A 19,239-nucleotide genomic window follows, 5' to 3' on the forward strand; every position below is an offset into this window, starting at 1 on the left:
AGTCGCTCTCTCCCCCCAAGTCGCTCTCTCCCCCCCCCAAGCCGCTCTCTCCCCCCGCAGCCGCTCTCTCCCCCCCAGTCGCTCTTCTCCCCCCCCCAGTCGCTCTCTCCCCCCCCAGTCGCTCTCTCCCCCCCAGCCGCTCTCTCCCCCCCAGCCGCTCTCTCCCCCCCCAGCCGCTCTCTCCCCCCCCAGCGCTCTCTCCCCCCCAGCCGCTCTCTCCCCCCCAGCCGCTCTCTCCCCCCCCAGCCGCTCTCTTCCCCCCCCCAGCCGCTCTCTCCCCCCCCAGACGCTCTCTTCCCCCCCCCAGACGCTCTCTTCCCCCCCCCAGTCGCTCTCTCCCACCCCCCAGTCGCTCTCTCCCCCCCCAGTCGCTCTCTCCCCCCCCAGTCGCTCTCTCCCCCCCAGTAGCTCTCTCCCCCCCCCCAGTCGCTCTCTCCCCCACCCCAGTCGCTCTCTCCATCTCCCCACCCCAGTCGCTCTCTCCCCCACCCCAGTCGCTCTCTCTCCCCCACCCCAGTCGCTCTCTCCCCACACCCAGTCGCTCTCTCCCCCACCCCAGTCGCTCTCTCCCCCACCCAGTCGCTCTCTCCCCACCCCAGTCGCTCTCTCCCCCACCCCAGTCGCTCTCTCCCCCACCCCAGTCGCTCTCTCCCCCACCCCAGTCGCTCTCATCCCCCACCCCAGTCGCTCTCTCCTCTCCCCCCACCCCAGTCGCTCTCACCCCCACCCCAGTCGCTCTCTCCCCCCACCCAGTCGCTCTCTCCCCCCCAAGTCGCTCTCTCCCCCAAGTCGCTCTCTCCCCCCCAGTCGCTCTCTCCCCCCCAGTCGCTCTCTTCCCCCCCCAGTCGCTCTCTCCCCCCCAGTCGCTCTCTCCCCCCCCAAGTCGCTCTCTCCCCCCCCAGTCGCTCTCTCCCCCCCAAGTCGCTCTCTCCCCCAGTCGCTCTCTCCCCCCAGTCGCTCTCTCCCCCCAGTCGCTCTCTCCCCCCCAGTCGCTCTCTCCCCCCCAGTCGCTCTCCCCCCCAGTCGCTCTCTCCCCCCCCCAGTCGCTCTCCCCCCCCAGACGCTCTCCCCCCCAGTCGCTCTCCCCCCCAGTCTCGCTCTCCCCCAGCGCCCCCCCCTGTCGCTCTCCCCCTCCCAGTCGCTCTCCCCCCCCAGTCGCTCTCCCCCCCAGTCGCTCTCCCCCCCAGTCGCTCTCCCCCCCAGTCGCTCTCCCCCACCCAGTCGCTCTCCCCCCCAGTCGCTCTCCCCCCCCAGTCGCTCTCCCCCCCGTCGCTCTCCCCCCCCCAGTCGCTCTCCCCCCCCCATTCGCTCTCCCCCCCGTCGCTCTCCCCCCCCAGTCGCTCTCCCCCCCCCCAGTCGCTCTCCCTCCCCAGTTGCGCTCCCCCCCCGTCGCTCTCCCCCCCAGTCGCTCTCCCCCCAGTCGCTCTCCCCCCCAGTCGCTCTCCCCCGCAGTCAATCTCCCCCCCCAGATCGCTCTCCACCCCCCAGTCGCTCTCACCCCCCAGTCGCTCTCCCCCCCCAGTCGCTCTCCCCCCCAGTCGCTCTCCCCCCCAGTCGCTCTCCCCCCCCCAGTCGCTCTCCCCCCCCAGTCGCTCTCCCCCCCCAGTCGCTCTCCCCCCCAGTCGCTCTCCCCCCCCAAGTCGCTCTCCCCCCCCCAGTCGCTCTCCCCCCCAGTCGCTCTCCCCCCCAGTCGCTCTCCCCCCCCATCGCTCTCCCCCCCCAGTCGCTCTCTCCCCCCCATCGCTCTCCCCCCCCCAGTCGCTCTCCCCCCCCCAGTCGCTCTCCCCCCCCCAGTCGCTCTCCCCCCCGTCGCTCTCCCCCCCCCAGTCGCTCTACCCCCCCAGTCGCTCTCCCCCCCAGTCGCTCTCCCCCCCAGTCGCTCTCCCCCCCAGTCGCTCTCCCCCCCAGTCGCTCTCCCCCCCGTCGCTCTCCCCCCCCCAGTCGCTCTCCCCCCCAGTCGCTTTCCCACCCCAGTCGCACTCCCCCCCCCAGTCGCACTCACCCCCCAGTCGCTCTCCCCCCCCCAGTCGCTCTCCCCCCCCCCAGTCGCTCTCCCCCCCAGTCGCTCTCCCCCCCGTCGCTCTCCCCCCCCAGTCGCTCTCTCTCCCTCCCCAGTCGCTCTCTCTCCCCCCAGTCCTCTCCCCCCCCCCAGTCGCTCTCTCTCCCCCCCCAGTCGCTCTCACGCTTCCCCCCCCCAGTGGCTCTCTCTTCCCCCCCCAGTCGCTCTCCCGAGGGGCTTCCCCCCCCAGTCGCGCTCGTACTCTCTGGCTCTCTCTCCCATCTCTCTATCTCTCTCTCTTTCCCAATCTCTCTCTCCCTTCCCCTGTCTCTCTCGCCCATCTTCTCTCCCTTCCCCTGTCTCTCTCCCCCAGTCTCTCTCTCTCTCTCTGTCTCTCTCTCTCTCTATCCCGTCTCTCCCCCAGTCTCTCTCTCTCTCCTGTCTCTCCCCCAGTCTCTCTCTCTCCCGTCTCTCTCCCCCAGTCTCTCTCTCTCCCCCAGTCTCTCTCTCCCCCAGTCTCTCTCTCTCCCCCAGTCTCTCTCTCTCCCCCAGTCTCTCTCTCTCCCCAGTCTCTCTCTCTCCCAGTCTCTCTCCCCCAGTCTCTCTCTCTCCCCAGTCTCTCTCTCTCCCCCCCAGTCTCTCTCTCTCCCCCCAGTCTCTCTCTCCTCTCCCCCCAGTCTCTCTCTCTCTCCCCCAGTCTCTCTCTCTCCCCCAGTCTCTCTCTCTCCCCCAGTCTTTCTCTCTCTCCCCAGTCTCTCTCTCTCCCCCAGTCTCTCCCCCATCTCTCTCTCTCCCCCAGTCTCTCCCCCAGTCTCTCCCGAGTCTCTCCCCCCAGTCTCTCCCCATCTCTCTCTCTCTCCCCATCTCTCTCTCTCTCCCCCAGTCTCCCTCTCTCCCCCAGTCTCCCTCTCTCCCCCAGTCTCCCTCTCTCTCCCAGTCTCCCTCTCTCTCCCCAGTCTCCCTCTCTCCCCCAGTCTCCCTCTCTCCCCCAGTCTCCCTCTCTCCCCAGTCTCCCTCTCTCCCCCAGTCTCCCTCTCTCCCCCAGTCTCCCTCTCTCCCCGTCTCCATCTCTCCCCCAGTCTCCCTCTCTCCCCCAGTCTCCCTCTCTCCCCCAGTCTCCCTCTCTCCCCCAGTCTCCCTCTCTCCCCAGTCTCCCTCTCTCCCCCAGTCTCCCTCTCCCCCAGTCACCCTCTCTCCCCCAGTCTCCCTCTCTCCCCCAGTCTCCCTCTCCCCCCAGTCTCCCTCTCTCCCCCTCAGTCGCTCTCTCTCTCCCCCCTCAGTCTCTCTCTATCTCCCCCCTCAGTCTCTCTCTATCTCCCCCCTCAGTCTCTCTCTATCTCCCCAGTCTCTCTCTCTCACCCCTCAGTCGCTCTCTCTCTCCCCCTCAGTCTCTCTCTCTCTCTCTCTCCCCATTCTCTCTCTCTCTCCCCAGTCTCTCTCCTCTCTCTCCCCCAATCTCTCTCTCTCACACTCCCAATCTCTCTCTCTCACTCCCAATCTCTCTCTCTCTCACTCCCAATCTCTCTCTCTCTCTCTCACACTCCCAATCTCTCTCTCTCACAGTCCGAATCTCTCTCTCTCTCACACTCCCAATCTCTCTCTCTCACACTCCCAATCTCTCTCTCTGACACTCCCAGTCTCTCTCTCTCTCTCTCACACTCCCAATCTCTCTCTCTCTCTCTCTCTCTCACTCCCAGTCTCTCTCTCTCACACTCCCAATCTCTCTCTCACACTCCCAATCTCTCTCTCTCTCACACTCCCAATCTCTCTCTCTCACACTCCCACTCTCTCTCTCTCACACTCCCAATCTCTCTCTCTCTCACACTCCCAATCTCTCTCTCTCACACTTCCAATCTCTTCTCTCTCTCACTCCCAATCTCTCTCTCTCACTCCCAATCTCTCTCTCTCTCACTCCCAATCTCTCTCTCTCACACTCCCAATCTCTCTCTCTCACACTCCCAATCTCTCTCTCACACTCCCAATCTCTCTCTCTCTCCTTCCCTCTCTCTCTCTCCTTCCCTCTCTCTCAGTCCCTCTCTCTCTCTCTCCTTCCCTCTCTCTCTTCCCCCCAGTTGCTCCCTCTTTCTCTTCCAACAACAACATGCCCTCAAAAAGCCTCAGCACCCGCCGGGCTCCCCCAGCTAGTATATATATATATATATGCATGTGTGTATGTGCTTATATTTGTGTTGACATGTGTGCAAGCATGTGCAATGTATTCCTCTGTGTTTGTGCCTATACATGTGCTTGTTTTGGTATGTATTTATGTATATGTGTTTGTATGTGAGTATGTGTGAGTAATGCATTTATGTTTGTGTGCATACATGTAAAGTAAGTGTGTAAATATATTTATGGGTGTGTGCTTAAACGTGTGTGTTTTTCCCTTTACATATATTGACGTATAAATTATTTATCTGTGTGTTTATATGAATGTGTGTGTTGTGTGTGTGTATATGTATCTAAGTGTGTGTGTGTCTTTTATGTGTATGCTCGTGTAAATATGTCTATGGGTGTATAGTCAGTGCAGGTGGGTGCGTGTGCGCTTTGCTGCAGGAGGGATGTTCAAAGCTGTACACTGGGAGTCGAGAGGCTGAACAATGAATGTATGAGGTATGGGGGATTAATTTTGGTCTTTTTTATGCAACGCCAGCAATGTGAAACAAGAGTAAGGTCCAATTGAGCCAAATCATCTCTTCCCTCTCATACTCTAACCATTCCTGAGCAACATCTAACTGCAGTTCGGATTGTCCCTGCATTCTGTGTATAAATGACCCTGACTGGGAAATTTTGGCAGCCCTTGGACATTCTCTGTGTGCGGTATAAACAGGCACGCCCCCTCAGTCTGATTGACAGGCTCGGCTCGCTCACTTGCCCCGCTCCCACACTCTCTGATTGACAGCCCCGCTCCAACACTGGCTGACTGACAGCCCCACTCCCACACTGTCTGATTGACAGCCCCGCACACACACTGTCTGATTGACAGCCCCGCTCCCACACTGTCTGATTGACAGCCCCGCTCCCACACTGTCTGATTGACAGCCCCACTCCCACACTGTCTGATTGACAGCCCCGCTCCCAAACTCTGATTGACAGCCCCGCTCACACACTGTCTGATTGACAGCCCCACTCCCACACTGACTGATTGACAGCCCCGCTCCCAAACTCTGATTGACAGCCCCGCTCCCACACTGTCTGATTGACAGCCCCGCTCCCACACTGTCTGATTGACAGCGCTGCTCCCAAACTGTCTGACTGACAGCCCCGCTCCCAAACTCTGATTGACAGCCCCGCTCCCAAACTCTGATTGACAGCCCCACTCCCACACTGTCTGATTGACAGCCCCGCTCCCACACTGTCTGATTGACAGCGCTGCTCCCAAACTGTCTGACTGACAGCCCCGCTCCCAAACTCTGATTGACAGCCCCGCTCCCAAACTCTGATTGACAGACCCGCTCCCACACTGTCTGATTGACAGCCCCGCTCCCACACTCTCTGATTCACAGCCCCGCTCCCACACTCTCTGATTCACAGCCCCGCTCCCACACTCTCTGATTCACAGCCCCGCTCCCACACTCTCTGATTGACAGCCCCGCTCCCACACTCTCTGTATGACAGCCCCGCTCCCTCACTCTCTGATTGACAGCCCCGCTCCCACACTGTCTGATTGACAGCCCCGCTCCCACATTGTCTGATTGACAGCCCCGCTCCCACATTGTCTGATTGACAGCCCCACTCCCACACTGTCTGATTGACAGCCCCACTCCCACACTGTTTGATTGACAGCGCTGCTCCCACACTGTCTGACTGACAGCCCCGCTCCCTCACTGTCTGATTGACAGCCCCGCTCCCTCACTGTCTGATTGACAGCCCCGCTCCCTCACTGTCTGATTGACAGCCCCGCTCCCACACTGTCTGATTGACAGCCCCGCTCCCACACTCTCTGATTGACAGCCCCGCTCCCACATTGTCTGATTGACAGCCCCACTCCCACACTCTCTGATTGACAGCCCCGCTCCCTCACTGTCTGATTCACAGCCCCGCTCCCACACTGTCTGATTGACAGCTCCGCTCCCTCACTGTCTGATTGACAGCCCCGCTCCCACATTGTCTGATTGACAGCCCCGCTCCCTCACTGTCTGATTGACAGCCCCGCTCCCACACTCTCTGATTGACAGCCCCGCTCCCACACTCTCTGATTGACAGCCCCGCTCCCACACTGTCTGATTGACAGCCCCGCTCCCACACTGTCTGATTGACAGCCCCGCTCCCACACTGTCTGATTGACAGCCCCGCTCCCACATTGTCTGATTGACAGCCTCGCTCCCTCACTGTCTGATTGACAGCCCCACTCCCACACTGTCTGATTGACAGCCCTGCTCCCACACTGTCTGATTGACAGCCCCGCTCCCACACTGTCTGATTGACAGCCCCGCTCCCACACTGTCTGATTGACAGCCCCGCTCCCACACTGTCTGATTGACAGCCCCGCTCCCACACTGTCTGATTGACAGCCCCGCTCCCACACTGTCTGATTGACAGCCTCGCTCCCTCACTGTCTGATTGACAGCCCCGCTCCCACACTGTCTGATTGACAGCCCCGCTCCCACACTGTCTGATTGACAGCCCCCCTCCCACACTGTCTGATTGACAGCCCCGCTCCCACACTGTCTGATTGACAGCCTCGCTCCCTCACTGTCTGATTGACAGCCCCGCTCCCACACTGTCTGATTGACAGCCCCGCTCCCACACTGTCTGATTGACAGCCCCGCTCCCACACTGTCTGATTGACAGCCCCGCTCCCACATTGTCTGATTGACAGCCCCGCTCCCACACTGTCTGATTGACAGCCCCGCTCCCACACTCTCTGATTGACAGCCTCGCTCCCTCACTGTCTGATTGACAGCCCCGCTCCCACACTCTCTGATTGACAGCCCCGCTCCCACACTGTCTGATTGACAGCCCCGCTCCCACACTGTCTGATTGACAGCCCCGCTCCCACACTGTCTGATTGACAGCCCCGCTCCCACACTGTCTGATTAACAGCCTCGCTCCCACACTGTCTGATTCACAGCCCCGCTCCCACACTGTCTGATTGACAGCCCCGCTCCCACACTGTCTGATTGACAGACCCGCTCCCACACTGTCTGATTGACAGCCTCGCTCCCTCACTGTCTGATTGACAGCCCCGCTCCCACACTGTCTGATTGACAGCCCCGCTCCCACACTGTCTGATTGACAGCCCCACTCCCACACTTTCTGATTCACAGCCCCGCTCCCACACTGTCTGATTCACAGCCCCGCTCCCGCACTGTCTGACTGACAGCCCCGCCGTCCCCACTCCCAGTCTGAGTGACAGCCTGGCTTCCCCACTCCAGATCTGGGCCATTTCATTTTCAGTAAAATTTCAAACTTCGTTCGAAATTCGTTGAAAGCCAGTTAAGAAATAAAAAAAATTAAAAACCTGTAGAATGCCTAGTTCCTATCAAAAGACTGAGGTCCACTCAGGCAGTCAAATAAACGAGGTTTAATGAAAACTAACAGAGTTTAACGGATAATTACAGGAGAACATCGAATATAGGTCTAGTCAGTTCGGAGGCTCCACGAGGACTGACTGGGTGGTCCCGTGGCTGACATCATGACATCATCACTTTTTTCCCGCCGGTGGGGGATCACGTGATGAACGGCGTAAACGTCATCGCGTTTACCCGTGCTATTAAAGTGATCGCGCTCTGTACATGTAAACAGTGAAAACAAAGATACCGACTCAGGCTGTAGCTAACATATTATTAAAGGGAATTATATACAATTGATCGGAGTCCCTTAGTGGCTCCGCCACATGCGCCCCCCCCCAGAATTGTCTTTAGCAGCAAAAGTAAAACGACGAGGTCGCCTGACAAGCCTGTCAGAGCGACTTCTGTAGCCATGAAGTGGAAGCTGATGGACAGCGGGCGGTTGCGTTTGATCTGGCATGGCGACTGTGGGTGGTCGGCCACGTTTTGGCGTTTGTGCGATCTCGACTGGGCAGTCAAGGTCCAGGTGTGCCGGCTTCAACCGGTCAACCGAAATGTGGTCCGGTTTACCTCCGATATCGACTGAAAAAGTTTTGTCTCCTGGCTCTAACACGCGGAAAGGACCAGTGTAAGGGGGTTTGAGCGGATCCCGATGAGCGTCGTGGCGGATAAACACATAGTCGGCGTTCTTCAGCTCAGCTGGGATGTGGGAGCTCTGCAAGCCGTGATGCGACGTAGGCACTGGAGCGAAACTTCTGGCTGCCTCCTGGTGGCTGATGAGCTGCTGGGATGCGGACCATGGCTCTGTTGGAGTCAGAAGGAAATCCCCTGGCACGCGTAGCGGCTGGCCATATACGAGCTCCGCTGAGGACGATTGAAGATCTTCTTTAGGTGCCGTACGAAGACCCAAAAGGACCCATGGAAGCCTGTCCACCCAGCCCGTGCCTTGAAGGCTGGCTCACAGTGCGGCTTTGAGCGACCTGTGGAATCGTTCGCACAGGCCGTTCGCCTGTGGATGGTAGGCCATGGTGCGATGTAGCTTGACGCCGAGCCCTTGAGCCACGGCGTTCCAGAGCTCAGAAGAAAACTGCGGCCCATGATCAGACGAGATGTCCGCCGGTACCCTGAAACGGGGGACCCAAGAGGGGATGAATGCCCTGGCGACGTTTGCGGAAGTGGTGGATGACAAAGGAACCGCCTCAGGCGATCTAGTGGTGCGGTCCACCATTGTAAGAAGATGTGTAAACCCATGAGAAGGTGGAAGTGGCCCCACCAGGTCTACATGCACATGATCAAACCTACGGTCCGGAACAGCGAAAGTGGCCAATGGAGCTTTGACGTGACGCTGCACCTTGGCCTTTTGGCAGACCATGCAGGTGTTGGCCCAGTCACGGACATCCATGTGCATGCCACGCCACATGAATTTGGACATCAGCCATTGCGAGGCCTTCATGCCAGGGTGCGACAACCCGTGTATGGCGTCAAAAACTTTTCGGCGCCAGGCGACCGGCACGATAGGACGAGGATCTCGTACGGAGACGTCGCAGAGTAGCGTAGTGACCGCAGCATGGACTTGGACGTCGGCCGCTTGGAGGCTAGAGGGGTTGGTTCTGTAAGATTGTACTTCCGGATCTGAGGCTTGATGCCGAGCTGGACTGCCTGAATGGTTGCGCGGGAGAGGCAATCCGCCACCAGGTTGTCTTTACCGGACACATGCTGAATGTCAGTGGTGAATTCTGAGAGAACGTTAAGTGATGTTGGTCCCGAGCTGACCACGGTTCGGCGGTCTTGGCCATAGCAAACGTTAGTGGCTTATGGTCCACAAAAGCCGTGAACGGACGTCCCTCTAGCAAGAACCGGAAATGACGGATGGCCAGAACAAGTGCCAGCAACTCCCGGTTGAACGTACTGTACTTCCGTTCGTTTCGCCGTAGCTGACGGCTGAAAAATGCCAGCGGTTGCCACGTCCCCTTTACCCACTGTTCCTGCACTGCGCCAATGGCGTAGTCTGATGTGTCGGTGGTAAGAGCGATGGTGGCACCTGGCAGCGGGTGAGCCAGCATGGTTTCGTTGGCTAAGGCGCCTTTTGTGTTGATGAACGCCCGGTCGATGTCGACCGTCCAGCTAATCGGATCCTTGCCGGACTTGCCCTTGAGGGCCTCGTACAGGGGCTGCATGAGCAGAGATGCATTAGGGACGAACCGGTGATAAAAATTTACCATCCCGAGGAACTCCTGCAGGGCCTTCACAGTCTGCGGGCGCGGGAAAGAAGTAAATGCCTCCACCTTCGTTTGCAGGGGAATTGCGCCGTCTGATGTGACGCGATGGCCTAAGAAATCAATCTGCTGCAGGCCGAACTGGCACTTGGCCGGGTTGATGATCAAGCCGTGTTGACTGAGGCATCTAAAGAGGGTGCGTAAATGGCAGATGTGCTCCTCTTTACTAGGGCTGGCGATGAGGATGTCGTCAAGGTAACGAATAGAAACTTCAGGTCCCGAAGCACGGAGTCCATCAAGCGCTGGAAAGCCTGTGCAGCGTTCTTCAATCCAAACGGCATCCGCAGAAACTCAAACAGGCCGAATGCGGTGATGACTGCAGTTTTTGGGACGTCTTGCGGGTGCACGGGGACCTGGTGGTAGCCATGGACAAGGTCGACTTTTGAAAAAATGGTATTTCCTGCCAAATGGGCAGAGAAATCCTGAATATGAGGGATCGGGTACCGATCAGGAGTAGTGGCGTCATTCAGTCATTCAGGCATCAGTAGTCGCCACAAGGCCGCCATCCGCCGCCAGGTTTCGGAACAATGTGGAGAGGCGAAGACCAGGGACTATTCGACCGGCGAATAATCCCTAGCCGCTCCATCATGTCGAACTCCGCTTTCGCAGCCGCGAGCTTGCCAGGTTCGAGGCGCCGGGCCCGTGCGTAGACCGGGGAGCCAGTAGTGGTGATGTGATGTTCGACACCATGTTTCGTGGCCGTGGAAGAGAAAGTGGGTCTGCTCAGGTCTGGGAAATCTCCGAGGAGGCGAGTGAAGTCATCCGGAGGTGGGAACGCACAGGAGACAGTGCGCGGCGCGGCGTTACCGCGGTGGCATGGGATGGAGTGAAAAGTGGCCACATTGATCAACTGGCGGTGCCTTACATCCACCAGGAGGCCGTTGGCGCACAAAAAATCCACCCCGAGGATGGCTTGAGAGACTTTGGCCATGATGAAATCCCAGTAAAACCGCTGGCCGCAGAAGCACACCTAGACCCGCCGTCTTCCGAAGGTCCTAATGGCCCCGCCATTAGCCGCCTCGAGGGAGAGGCCGTGCCCCCCGGCTTGTATATCAAGATTTGACGCGGGTAGGATGCTACACTGTGCCCCGGTGTCGCAGAGGAAACGTCGACCAAATAGGGAGTCGGTGATGAAGAGTTTTCCCAAATTACCGATTGCCTTCACAGCCGCGAGGCACTCGTTATAACTGGTCCTCTTTTGACAGGGTTGCTGTTCTTGTTTTTTTTTCTTGAGCGAAAAACTTCAGGGAGGGCGGCAGCATCTTGCTTTCGCGCCAAAACGGGCGTGGTAGGAGCACAACCCCTCAGGTTGAGGGGCTGGAGCCGCGTCTGTGGGGGATGGGTGCCTCGTGGCAGCGCAGTACTGCTGTGTCACCGTGAAAATCTTGTCCGCTTCGGCAGAAAGCGCTGCGCAGTCTGTGACTTCCGACCTGGCTAGAGCAGCCTGAACTTGCTCCGGTAGCTGGCTGAGGAATAGTTACCTGAAGAGGAAGCATTTCAGTTCGGAGCCCAGGAGCGTGAGCATTTGGCTCATGAGCTCGGACGGCTTGGAGTCCCCAAGGCCGGGCATAGCGAGCAGCCGGTGGACGCGCTCCGACGTCGTGAGCCCGAAGACCTGTAACAACTGCGCCTTTATCGTTTCATACTTGCGATCTTCTGGTGGATTACCAAGCAGGCTGATGATCCGCGAGGCTGTGGCGTTGTCAAGGGTGGAGACCACGTAATAGTAATGGGTCTGATCCACGATGATGTTCCTGATTGCGAACTGGGCTTCAGCCTGGATGAACCATACGGCTGGCTGTTGCTCCCAGAACTGTGGCAGCTTCAAAGCAACGGCGTTCGTTTCCATGTTCAGTAACTTCTGCGAAAACCATTCGCAAAAGTCGGGGTCACCAATGTAGGAATGTCTAGTTCCTATCAAAAGACTGAGGTCCACTCAGGCGGTCAAATAAACGAGGTTTAATGAAAACTGACAGAGTTTAACGGATAATTACAGGAGAACATCGAATATAGGTCTAGTCAGTTCGGAGGCTCCACGAGGACTGCTTGGGCGGTCCCGTGGCTGACGTCATGATGTCATCACGTTTTTCCCGCTGGTGGGGGATCATGTGATGAACGGCGTGACGTCATCGCGTTTACCCGTGCTATTAAAGTGATCACGCTCTGTACATGTAAACAGTGAAAACAAAGATACAGACTCCGGCTGTAGCTAACATATTATTAAAGGGAATTATATACAATTGATCGGAGTCCCTTAGTGGCTCCGCCACAAACCTAAAAATCCGATGATGGATGACAGAATCCGAAATTTGGTAAATCTCATGGTCCAGATGGAATGTATCCTAGGCTGCTTATAGAAGCAAAGTTAGATCTAGCAGAGGCATTGTTCACATTCCATCAATCCTGATTGGATACAGAAGTAGTGCCAGAGGACTGGAGGGTCGCTAATGTTACAACACTATTCAAGAAAGGGGAGAGGGATAAATCAGAATCAACATGTGAGTCAGCATAGTGGGGAAGTTAATGGAAAGCATTATCACGGATCGAATGTACTTTCATTTGGAAAGGCATGGGCTACTCAAGGAGTTCCAGAATGGATTTGTTAAAGGTAACTCGTGTCTGATTAATTTGATTAAATGTTTTAATTAGATATCAGAGAAGGATGATCAACCTAGTGTAGTAGATGTTGTATATATGGACGTTCAGAAGTCATTTAACAAAGTGTCACACAGGAGGCTTATTAAGAAAATGTAAGCCCATGCAATTAAGGTGAACCTGGCGGTATAGATGAGAAATTGGCTCAGTGATGGGAAGCAAAGTGTCTTGGTGGATGGATGTTGTTCAAAATTGGTTGGTGGTTTGCAGTGGTGTTCTCCAACCCTAACCCTAACCCTAAATGCAGTTTTGTGTCCATTAATCTTTTCAATTTTTGTAAACGTCCGAGACACAGGTGTACGGTCCAGCATTATAAAGCTTGCAGCTGATACAAAAGTTGACAAAGTAGTAGATAATGATGAATATAGTTATAGACTTCAGCATGACACAGACAGGATGGTGAAATGGGCAGAGGGTGTTCAATGCAGAGGTTATCTGTCCCTGCATTTCCAAGCTGTCTGTTGTTAATATATAGAGGTATGATTAAGATTTGCCTTTCTCCCCATATGCTCTACCATAAAAAATGCTGAAAGTTGGTGATACTGGGACAGCTTGACCATTTAAATCATCATAGAAAATTTTAAGATTGCCAGTGACAGATAAATAGCGTTCATAATTTAATACTTTGATCAGAATCTCAGTCTGTAAACCCACGTTAGCTGGCATCAATTACTGTCATTCAGTTCATACTCCGGCTCCAGGAAATTCTCATCTTGACCTGGTTAATGTTGATGAATCCCTTGCTTCTCTACAATGCAGCCAATGTGCCTGGAAGCTGTTGTGCTGATTCCGTATTGGTGTTGCTGTGTCCAGCTGCCCAGGTTGTTTCCCAAGTAAGGGCTCCACACAGGTGAAATTTTAGACCGTGATGCAATAGCAGATTAAGCTGCAATGGCGCTGGCAGCTCCACTACTTTCACATTCCTCTAAATCATGTATTCTATTCGCATTTGGTTTCCAAATAATAATAAGTCACAACATCCATCGAGAAATGGATCCCCCTTTCCCAGAGGTGAACGAAGCCCTGTCACACAAATCATCCGCTTGCAGCCCTTTCACACTGATCAACAATTTCTGGTCTGATGGGGTGATATGAAATAGATTTTCAACTTCCTCCCTGGATGTTTTGGGCCCGCTGTTTATAGAAATCACCCAATGATCTTTACTGTGTTTTATGTCAGGACAGCAGGTTGAGAATACGGGGATGAAAGTGGCCTTCGGCAGTAGTGCAAAATAGGCCATAATAAATTGCCAGCCTATTTTATAACCCACCTAATTTCCATCGTCCTTGAATTCAAAGGAAAAGAAAAATTGACAAGGTATAAAACGGACGGTGTCCAATTGATAATCGGATGGTTTCTACAACGGGTGGCTGATCTACAATTGTAGTTTTATATCGGGTCAGCAAGCTAAAGTATGCCCAGTGGTTCCGCTGTTGTTCGCCAACACTTTTTAGTACCTGGAGCTGTTTCATCTGCTAACCTTATGACAATAAGTACCCTTAGAATAGTCATTTTCTCATCTTGTGAGCTGCAGTATGGAGCTGCTGGGTCAAAAACTAATAGAGTCATAATGTTATACAGCACAGAAAGAGGCCCTTCGGACCATTGTGTCCACGCCGGCCATCAAGCCCTGTCTATTTTAATCCCATTTTCCAACACTTGGTCCGTAGTCCTTGTATGCTGTGGCATTTCAAGTGCTCATCTAAATGCTTCTTGAATGTTGTGAGGGTTCCTGCCTCTACCACCCTTTCAGGCAGTGAGTTCCAGATTCCAACCACACTCTGGGTGAAAAAGTTTTTCCTCAAATCCCCTCTAAACCTCCTGCCCCTTATCTTGAAACTATGCCCCTTGGTTATTGACCCCTCTACTAAGGGGAAAAGTTCCTTTCTATCTACCCTATCTATGCCCCTCATAATTCTGTACATCTCAATCAGGTCCCCCCTCAGCCTTCTCTGCTCTAAGGAAAACAACCCCAGCCTGTCCAGTCTCTCTTCATAGCTAAAGCGCTCCAGCCCAGGTAACATCCTGGTGAATCTCCGCTGCACCCTCTCCAATGCAATCACAACCTTCCTATAGTGTGGCGACCAGAACTGCACACAGTATTCCAGCTGTGGCCTAACTAGCATTTTGTACAGCTCCATCATAACCTCCCTGTTCTTATATTCTATGCCTCGGCTAATGAAGGCAGGTATCCCATATGCCTTTTTAAGCACCTTATCTACCTGTCCTGCTGCCTTCAGGGATCTTTGTGCATGCACACCAAGGTCCCTCTGATCCTCTGTCCTTCCTAGGATCGTACCATTCATTGTTTATTCCCTTGCATTGTTAGTCCTCCCAAAATGCATCACCGCACACTTTTCAGGGTTAAATTCCATTTGTCACTATTCTGCCCATCTGACCAACCCATCTATATCGCCCTGTCGCCTGAATAATGGTACTACATTAGCTGTTCTCCCGTCCTCAGGCACCTCCCGTGTGGCCAGAGAGGTTCTGAAAATTTGTGTCAGAGCTCCTGCAATCTCCTCCCTTGTCTCACACAGCAGCCTGGGATACGTCTCATCTGGGCCTTGGGATTTATCCACTTTTAAGCCTGCAAGTACCTCCTTCCTCTCAATACTAATTTGTTCAAGTATATCACAATCCTCCTGCCTGATTTCAATGCCTACATCATCTTTCTCCATAGTGAACACAGATGCAAAATATTCAGTTAAAACCTCGCCTACATCTTCCGGCTCTACATACAGATTGCCACTTTGGTCCCTAATGGGCCCTACTCTTTTCCTGGTTATCCGCTTGCCCTTAATATATTTATAAAAAACCTTGGGATTTACCTTTATTTTGCCTGCCAGTGTTTTTTCATGCCCCCTCTTCACTCTCCTAATTTCTTTTTTAAGTACCCCCCTGCACTTTCTATACTCCTCTAGGGCTTCCACTGTTTTTAGTCCTTTGTATCTGCCAAAAGCCTCCTTTTTTTTCCTAATCCATCCTTGTATATATCCCTTGACATCCAGGGTTCCCTGGGCTTGTTGGTCCCACCCTTGACCTTTATAGGAACATGTTGGCGTTGTACTCTCTCAATTTCCTTTCTGAAAGTCTCCCACTGCTCTGATGTGGATTTTCCTACAAGTAGCTGATCCCAGTCCACTTTGGCCAGATCCTGCCTTATCATATTAAAATCGGCCTTCCCGCAAATTAGGGCCTTTTTTTCCGGTCCATCTTTGTCCTTTTCCATGACTACCTTAAATCTCACCAAATTCCTGAAAGACCTACCATACCCCCAGCAGGAACTCTCCTCCTTTCTATTCCTCCTTTGCATCTGAGGCATTTGCAAAGACATCACTTAATCCCATTCTCTTCCCTCCCAGACCTGGCTGACTCTTGGAATATGGAGATCTGGCCCAGTGACCTGCTTTATTTACCTGATGCCTTAGCGGCAGAACAGTAATAGCTTCTGCGCTGGGCCAAACCTGCCGGGAACAGCAGTGTGGACCAAAAGAGGCCAAGAAGGTATGTTTTAAACAAAAATTCGGTTTCTGTGGGCCAGGAGGAGCAGGAGTTCTCCTGTGAACTCCGCAAAGGAGGCTTGGACCGCACCTGCCCTGCGCTTCCGCTTTCCCATACAGCGATTTCACTGCCTAGTTCCATTATCCACTTACCTTGTGCTGGGACAGTTTTCCTGGGACCCGGTGGCAGCCTCCTACTTCTTCTTAGGCAGTCCCTCGGAACCAAGGATGACTTGCTTCCACACTAAAAATGTGTTCTCAGGTGACTGATGAGTCCAATGCAGGACCTACAGTCTCTGTCACAAGCGGGGCAGACGATGGTTGAAGGGGCGGGTGGGTAGGGTGCTTGGGTTGAGGTGCGTTCCTTCCACTGTTTGCGCTTGGCTCCCACTTTCTCCCAGAGAAGAGATTCGGGGTGTTCGGCGCCTTCCCGTATGCTTCTCCTCCACTGTGTGCGGTCTTGGACCAGGGATTCCAAGGTGTTAATGGGGATGTTGCACTTTTTCAAGAAGGCTTTGAGGGTGGCCTTGAAGCTTTCCTCTGCCCATCTGGTGCTCTCTTGCCATGTCGGAGCTCTGAGTAGAGCACTTATTTTGGGAGTCTCATATTGGGCAAGCGGACGATGTGACCCGTCCATCGGAGCTGATCGAGCGTGGTCAAAGCTTCCATTTTGGGGATGTTGGCCTGAGCGAGAACACTGATTTTTGCCCACTCACTTAGCCTATCTATATCCCTTTGGAGTCCTCTTCAACACAATTATTTTTCTATAGGCATATGGACAATGTCCAAAATAAGGTAATGACAAAAACAAAAGAAAGCCCATGCAGATTAGTTGCTTATTTTTACACTGATTGCCATGTCTGCAGAGTTAACGGCACCACTGCCATGGGAATAATGGATAGCTCATAATAAAATTTCATGATTAAGGACGGTTAAGCGTTTTAGAAAATGTATGCAAATGACATTCGTGCAGAAAAACTGCCCGTGTAGTAAAAGGTTAGTAAAAGATAGACTGAACCGATTAGGGACCGAAAAGGGAATCTTCTTGTGGAGGCAGAGGGCATGGCTGAGGTAGTAAATGAGTAGTTTACAGCTGTCTGCAGTGAAGAGGAGGATGCCACCAATGACACAGTAATCGAGGAAGTAGTAGTGGAATTGGATATGATAAAATTAATGAGAATCTACCTAAAAGTTTGGCAACGCTGAATCTACAAAGGTGACCCAGCCCAGATGGGATGCATCGTAGGTTGCTGAGGGAAGGAAGGGTGAAACTTTCGGAGGCTCAGGTCATACTCTTCCAGTCATGCTTAGATATGGGCGTGGTGCCAGAGGACTAGGGGATTGCAAATGTAGCACCCCTGCAAAAAAAAAGGGAGTGGAATAAACCTAATAACTACAGGCCAGTCAGCCTAACGTCGGTGATGGGGAAATATTTGGAGAAAGTAATCCAGACAAAAAATAATTTGCACTTGGAAAATATGGGTTCATAAATGAACACCGCACGGATATGTTAAAGGCAAATTGTGTTTGACTGATTTGATTGAATTCTTTAATGAAGTGGGTGCATCAAGGTAACGTGGTGGATGTTGTGCATATAGACTTAAAATCAAGTCTTTTAATCAAGTACCACATATTAGATTTGTTAGCAAAAATTAAGCCCATTGGATCAAAGGAGCTGTGGCTTCGTGGATCCGAATTTGGTTAAGGGACAGAAAGCAGCGAGTTGTGGTAAGCTTTTGTCTTTCAGACTGAGGGACGAGTGCATCCCCCAGGGCTCAATGTTGGGACCATTACACGTTTTGATATATATTGATGAGTTGGAATTGGATATACAGGGCATAATATCAATGTTTGCACATGACTCGAAATTCGGAAATGTAAACAGTGAGGAGGATAGTAACAGATTTCAGTAGGGCATAGAGAGACTGGCAAAACAGGTAGACACATGGAAAATTAGATTTAACGCAGAGAAGTGTGAAGTGATTCATTTTGGTAGGAAAAATGATGAGAGGCAATATAAACTAAATGGTACAATTTTATAGGCAGTGCAGGACAGCGAGGCCTGATGTAAGGGGTTTCCTTTTTTACTCTCCAGAGAGGTTCTGTAGATCGCAGAGGTTACTCTCGCTCAGAGGCCTCTCTCTCTCTCTCTCTTTTGCACAGAAAAACCTTGAGTGATTCGACCCACTCACCCCTTAGATTCTAGACACTGGACTTAGGTGCAGGAACTACAATGTAGAGAATACTCTTAATGAAAACAAAATGATATTTTATTGCATAAGGAAAAACAAATCAAATGCAAGCAAATTAAGAGGGTACATGGGAGGGAAAAACAAATCATAACAATACAGTACTAACTAAAATGGATACAGGCATATTATACCTTACAAAGATCATCATAAAATGGGGAAACACACGGAACATCGAGGGACAACAACTCATATTAATTATACCCAAAATGCCCACCCCCTTAATCCTATCTAGATCTGATTGTGAAGGGCCAGAAACATGCTCACCAGTCCAATTGGAAAAAGTATAGAGTTTTGAAGTCTTGCGTTCTGATCCTTTCAGGCGTCCTGTCTCCACGTGGTTTGTGGAGCCCCAGCGAGCTGCGCCACACCTCTCTCCTGAGGTGGGGGTCAGGGACGGCTGGACACCGGCTGGCCTGGATGTCGGTGGGGTCGGCGATCGTCTGCTCGACCCCGGTCATAGGAGCCTCGGGCTGGCCCTCATTTTCCTGCAGCTTTCTTCTGTAGTTTTTATTTGTCTCTTCGGTAGGGCTACGACCCTTTTCGTCTCGTCAACGGCCCGGGGTGGGTCGATGACCTCCCGACGGTTACCTCGGGGCAGGATGCGGACTTAGAACTACCTTCTTGATGGCTGCCTGGTTTTCTTCTTCTTCCCCTCCGATGATGGAGCCACGCTGATCTTCTTCCAAGCAGCCCCTCTCTGCCAAGCTCCCCAAAGCTGATAAACTGATCAAGCTCATAACCTTCATTCAGCTTTTTTTTTCTACCCGAGTGTCTCCCAATTATACTTCTCAGCAGAAGCCCTTATCTCGCGCCAAATCAGGTTAGTCTTTTGTTTTAATTTTGGCGGGCTGGTTGCACAATGGGGTAGTTATTATATTTTAAACTGTTCTTGGATGGCCGGTAACGGGCCATCTCTGGTCTGGAATGGCCTTCATTGTTTTTAATGTCCTGGTGATGTCCTTAACGGGTCCTTGATGCTCTTCTCATGAATGTGCAACTGTTTTCCTTTGTCTGGGTAAACATTTAGATGGCCTTTATCTACA

This window comes from Somniosus microcephalus, unplaced genomic scaffold, assembly GCF_052327205.1.
Source record: "Somniosus microcephalus isolate GS21.2 unplaced genomic scaffold, FLI_Smic_1.0 unresolved_chr1, whole genome shotgun sequence".
Taxonomy (NCBI): Eukaryota; Metazoa; Chordata; class Chondrichthyes; order Squaliformes; family Somniosidae; genus Somniosus; species Somniosus microcephalus.